Below are 7,009 nucleotides of genomic sequence, written 5' to 3'. Positions count from 1 at the left end.
CCGATAAATGCTCATTTTTTCTGTTATCGGTATCGGCCTGATAAGAAAATTTGGCCGATATCTTAAAGCCGATAAATAATGCATTATTTCCTTCAGAGACACTTCAGATGGGCGCTGTTCGTTTGCAGCCTTTTGTGCAATTGTACGTTGTAATATTGTGTTTATTTGTTGTATATCGGATTTATCTCATATAGAATGCGTTTGGTTAAGTTAAAAGAGCGCTTCAGTTTACCGGTGATCGTCTTTAGCTCAGCGCACGCAGCTCAAACAGCAGTGCACAACATTAATAACTATGATTGGGAATGTTGTGTATATAACATTCTAATGAGAACATTATTATAATAAAACGTTGTGCATTCTTTGGGTTTAGTTGCTGTGTTTCAGCGCGTTGAAATGGGAAGAGCGCATCCACAACAGGATCACACATTCTGACTATAGCACGCAATAACTGCATCATTTTGTACATATATAAGTTGTAATATTATGTTTATGTTGTATTAATATTAATCTCAGGATGCATTTCCTTGAGTTAAATAAGCTGCCAGCAAAACGCTTCAGTTTACCATGTTCATTCAGCTCTTCAGCTTCAGCACGCACAGCTCAACGGCTGCTATTTAAAACAGTGGTATTAATTTGTTACTTTTTCAAAATCATTGATACATTATTAATAACAACAACCACTTGTATTTTTCTCTTATTATTTTCATCAACAATATGGTTTAGTAATTAAAATCATTTAATTATTGTCCGTGCAGAGGCTATTCCGTTTTATTGATCTATGGCGCATTCATTTTGATTCTTTACACGTGTAATGATGTCCAGTGACTTGTTTGCATTATTTATGCATAATTTTATTTATTTGTAAGACTTTTTTATGACTAAATTTGGTAATGGGAGAGTAAAAATATTTTTAAAACGTACACCGTTCAAACTAGGCTGCTTATGTTGAAGTGTTTGGGATGTGGCTTTTAATGATGAGACCTTTTTTATACTGATAACGAGTTCAAACAGATGCCATTAATACAGGTAACCAGTGGAGGACAGAGGAGCATCTTAAAGAAGAAGTTACAGGTCTGTGAGAGCCAGAAATCTTGCTTGTTTGTAGGTGACCAAATACTTATTTTACCGAGGAATTTACCAATGAATTCTTTAAAAATCCTACAATGTGATTTTCTGGATTTTTTTTCTAATTTTGTCTCTCATAGTTGTGGTATACCTATGATGAAAATTACAGGCCTCTCTCATCTTTTTAAGTGGGAGAACTTGCACAATTGGTGGCTGACTAAATACTTTTTTGCCCCACTGTATATATACAGTATATCTACATAATCATGAATCATCCAAACAAAACAAATCTTACAGGAGATCTATAGATTTTGTATACTTAGTCAAAAGTCCAAGCCACAACTGTAGTTGGGCAAACTGGGCAAATGACTTGTAAGTACATATCATGGCGAAATGGGATATACTGTGTTAATAGGTTAATAAATCAAGGTTGTTGGTCTTGTTTAGTGCTTTTTGCTTTCATAATATCCCACCTAAAACATTAAAACCTTAATTTGATAGGGAATAAATCTGTCAAAAGGAGGAGATGAGAGAGCAATCTTTCCACAGCTCTACTGCCCCACCTCTGTGTCTGACAGCAGCAGTTTACAAACTTCCGTCAGTCACACAAAAGGAAGAATGGAAATATAAAGAGCTAACACATTATGCAGTAGATTATCTTTTTCTCCCTTTTATGACATTATGTCTATTATAGAAACATTGAAGTAGTGCATACAACATATTTTCCCACCGGCAACTATAGTTGCCGCACATTCAAATACGATTTTCAAGAAAAAAAACAAAAACCTGGGGAAAATAAATGCAGAACATGTTCATATAGGACACTATTAACATGACTATATGCATGAAACCATTCAGAAAAATTTGGACACAAATGGGTTGATCATCTTTGTCCTGAAATACAATTGCAGATATGCTCACTGAATATAAACCTAACAGACCACTCAGATCATTAGGGTCGAGTCAGTTAGAAATACCAAGAGTTCGCACAAAACGTCTCGGGTTACGCATGTAACCATGGTTCCCCGAGAGGGAACGAGACGCTGTGGGGGCACATTGGGGAATGCAGTCTGCATGACCGGTGTCTGAAGCATGTGTGAAACCATGCCAATCTATTGGCCCACCTGGCCCATGACGTCATAGGCGGGATTCCTGGAAGTATAAAAGGGCACCTGCTGAGTACGTCATCCACTTAGCTGTCTGAAGGAGACGTCGACAGGCAGGCCGAAGGCATGGCAAGGGGGCGCAGCGTCTCGTTCCCTCTCGGGGAACCATAGTTACATGCGTAACCCGAGACGTTCCCCTTCTAGGGAACTCCACGCTGCGCCCCCTGGGGCACATTGGGAAACGCAATCCAACCAAGCCATGCCGAGGCGTGTGCCTGTCCACCATCTATGTACTTAGGAAGGTATAAGAAGGGGAACCGACTGAAAAACTACCCAGACCACTAGAGTGGGCTGTCTACTTACGACCCAAAGAGGGGAGACAACACTGTCTAGGTAATGGCTCAAAGACCACTACTTAAACCCTAATCAGGGGAGCAATCACTGAGCTAGCACATAGCTATCCTCAGATAGCTTGAATCTAGGAAAAAAGGGGACCACCCCAGGAGAGGGTTCAGTGCAACTGCATTAAAACACAGCTAGCCTCAGGTAGCTGTTGTTGAATAAGCACCGTCCTGCCCTAGCAAAGGCTGGAATATAACCACCCTCAGGTGGCTATACCAAGGGTGTCCCAAACCCGTGTCAGTTCCCAACAGCACTAGGTAGCTTTCCCGCAGAGCTGCTCAGACCACAAATAGTGGGCTATCTACTTACTACCCTAACAGGGGAGATAGCACTGTCTAGGCAAGGGCTCGAGGAGACCGCTACTTAAAGACCCTAAGAAGGAGAGCAGTCACTGAGCTAGCACATATGTCTGCCATAGATGTCTCTCCGTAGCCACCATTGCCGCCATTGAACGCCCAATGGAAGCAGCAGGTTGCTTAGTGGCGTGGAAAGCTAAATCCGTGGTGCGGCACAGCTCTTCGACTGTCTCCGGCGACAAGCCTTTGCCCTCATCCAAATCCTTCAACAGATCAGCCTGATAGGCCTGTAACACCGCCATGCTGTGCAGAGCACCACCAGCCTGACCTGCTGCCACATACGCCCTGCCATTCAAGCGTGAGGTGGTCTAAAGCGCTACTGATGGCAAGACGGGAGCCTTCAAAGAGACAATTTAAAATAACTATTTTCTATTTGAATATATTATAAAATGTAATTTATTCCTGTGATGCAAAGCTGAATTGACAACATCCTTACTCCAGTCTTCATTGTCACATGCTCCTTCAGAAATCATTCTAATATGCTGATTTGCTACTCAAGAAATATTGATAATTATTATTATAATGTTGAAAACAGTTGTGCTGCTTCATATTTTTGTGGAAACATTTTTTTTTCCAGGATTTTTTGATGAATCGAAAGGTCAAAAGAACTTATTTAATTTGAAATATAAATATTTTCTAACATTATAAATGGCATTTTGAGAAATGTAATCATTGCAGATTTTAATATTTTGGCAAGTCGTTTGAGACGGGTTGCATTCACAATGGAAGACCAACATACAACTTGTTGAATACTGTGCAGCACATTCTGCATACTGTTTTCTAACCCTAGTAAGTGTGCCAGTATGCATTATGTAAACTAGTATGCTACATTATTGTCACATGACCTCATTATGTTGCATGTTAGTGACATCCAGTTATAATATTGGGAAACAATATTGCAATTAATTCAGTTTGTAAATAATATTGTTTTGTTAGTCCGATCAAATAATGAGTCAAGAAAGCACAACTGATATTATTTCAGGTTCATAAATCACACTGGAATTGGAAAGTCAAGCAAACTCACAAGCGGGAAACAGACAGCAGATATATTGCTTATGGAGTCACGTTTGTTATCCGACTGTCTGCATCATTAGTTGATGCCGATACACGCGTGACATCATGATATTGGGTCGTGACAGGGAAGACTAGCAGCAGGAGTGTTTGTTTGTTGCTGATCTACTCCTGACATCCTTTCAGCATTAATGATTACAAGAAAGCCAGCAAAGGAACACTGAATTAAAGCCTTAGGAGATCTCTGCTCATTCTCCTTTAGTTGACTTTTATGACCAAACACTCAGAGAGAGTTCACATCCATTATGATTTCAGTTACAAGTTACATCAGCCTCTTTTTAAAGTAAATGTGAAATAAAATTAACCCTATTTACATTTATGCAATTGGAAGCATACTTTTATCCAAAGCAACTTGCATTAAAGGTATCATGCATTCATTCAGTTCATGCATTCCCTGGTCAATAAACCAATGACCAGGGTTATTATCGTTAACTAAAACTACATCTGTGTCCCAAATGACGCACTATACACTATGCACTTATACACTGTGTACTTATAGACTGTGTACTTATGAACTATGTCATTCATAATCAGAATGTCTAATGTCATATGTCTAATAGCCTCTACCCCCCCCCCCCCCCCCCCCCCCCCCCCCACGTAATTAAAACTGCGACAGTTGAGTGCATGAAGCATCCAACATTAATTTTTTTTGGTTATTTAAAGTGCCCCTATTATGCCATTCTTAAGGTTCCTAATATTGTTTTGGGAGACTCCTACAGTAGGTTTACATGCATGCAAGGTCAAAAAAAGTCTTTGTTTTCTCAAAATATGCTTTTAATATCACCTCATTGTTCAACGATTCTCAAACGATTCATTTGAAGCAGTTCTAAGATTCAGTCTCTCTAAACCCCTCCTTTCCATGAACCTACTCTGCTCTAGTCTCAGCCTCAGACGTCACGCCCACGGACAGTTGGCTGAACGTCTGATGCATACGGCACACAAAATTGGAAACACTTCGGGAGTTTCGAAGTCATCATTGGATTGGTTGAATTATACAGGATTTCCGGGAGACGTGCGTGTCACATTCTTTAATGTTCCGCCTGGAAACAAATATGCCGTGACGCCAAACCCCCTCATGGAAGAAGAAAGCCGTTGTGTTTACAACTGTGATAATGAGCCGCTTATCAGGATCAACTAAACGCTGGATTTTCAAAAGTAGGGAAAATATTTAAAGTCCACAGTATAGAATCTTTAACATACGTCCAAGAGTTTTACACACGGTCTGTTATTGTGGGGACATTTCCAAGCCCCTAAACATGATGTGGAACAAACCGAAACCTGATTGGTTGCTTTATCCGTCAGTCATATGGCCTCTTGGGCGGTCCTTGCCATTCAAAGCGGCCAAGGTTCCCAGACCTTCTGTTCTGTCATCAGTCTGAAGGTCTGGCTATGCGAGACTAACTCTAAATTTTACACATAATAATCCACGATGATCACATTACACAAAACTGAAAATGCATGTCAAAGTAACACATTGTCAATATTTTTTGAGACCCCCCAAAATTTCACAAATCACATTTTCAGGGGAGCCCATGTCTTATTAAGCGGAGCCGAGCTCCCCCTAGCTCCCCCCTAGTTCGCACCCTGATTACCGGTATTTAACAAACTTGCAGGTTGTGATTCAGTGGAGCTGAATCAGCTGGTCCAAATAAACCGTTTGAGGGCGGGGCCAACGTAGAACGTAGGCGGGCATTATGCAAATGTGTTACTCCGTGACGGCTACATGTGGCTACACTGACGACTGTTCAGGCTGTTCAGAGTCGATTATTTCTTTTGGAAGACAACTTTGCAGATTGTTTACATTCACATACAGCTACATTACACACTGCATGAAAGACAATATTCAAAATGGCATAATAGGGGCACTATTAGTATTAGTTTTATTTCTGCTAGTTGCCAAGGCTTAATTTCTCATTTTCATTTAGTTAACTTAAAGTACTAAAATAACTAAACTAAATAAACTAAAAATATAGACATAAAAATGTTCACGGTTCTCTGTTCTTGGTTAATGATTGCATGATATGCAGGCAAACAAATAATATATTTTATCTTTTAGTAAGCGTTTTAATCTGATAATATTTTTTGTAAATTATAACTTTATCAATTTTTATTATAAAACTTTTATATATATAAAACTTTATTATAAAATTATTAATTCAGCTAGTTCCCACTTTCATTTAGTTTAACTTGATAAACTAAAATAACTAAAACTGAAATAAAAAAAGTATAGACATATTTTAAAAAAACTAATAAAAATGACAAAAATGCAAATAAAAAACAGAAAATTATTTAGAAAAACTATAATAGTATCTCATGGATACTAAAATAAGACTGATGTACTGTAAGTATATTTGCTGTACATTATGTGTATGATATGAACACCCCAAAAAGGGGGTCTTTGTTTTTGTAATAAATGTTACAATAATTTCTCAGTAAAGAATGGTGCAGTGATCACCAGTCAATGCACAAAAGTAGATTTTGCTTAGCAAGAACAAAAATGACACTGAACATTGGCTGTGAGTGCTGGGAGAGATTTGTTTACTCATAACCACTGAGATATGGAAAGGTAAGATGATCAGCGTGAATGCACTTAAATGGTTATCTAATAGCACACGCTTCATTCAGCACGTCTCTGTCACTCTCTCTTCATCTTTCCTCCTCATCGTCAGCCTTTTAAGCTCACTTTTGTATTGTCCTGTGGCTGTTGCTCTCATGTATAAGCCGCATGTGAGAGAATCTAGGCTGAACTGAAATAGCCGTGCCTCTCACGCCCGCTAATGTAATTAGAAAGCGTTTGCATTGACTGATAACACAAGAATGTGTTTCAGCCCAGCAACTATTTTGGGAGCGTCATGCTGCCCGGTCATCTGGTGGCCTTGTTTTAGACCCAGCAGAAGTTTTGGTGATGAGACTCGTGTAAACACCATTGATATGTTTGCAAAGACGTGTGTCTACATGAAACACTCATGCTCATTTTAATTGAGAGTACTATGAATATATATATATATA

The sequence above is a fragment of the Sinocyclocheilus grahami genome, unplaced genomic scaffold, assembly GCF_001515645.1.
Source record: "Sinocyclocheilus grahami isolate Dianchi unplaced genomic scaffold, SAMN03320097.WGS_v1.1 scaffold289.1, whole genome shotgun sequence".
NCBI lineage: Eukaryota > Metazoa > Chordata > Actinopteri > Cypriniformes > Cyprinidae > Sinocyclocheilus > Sinocyclocheilus grahami.
This window is presented reverse-complemented; position numbering follows the sequence as displayed.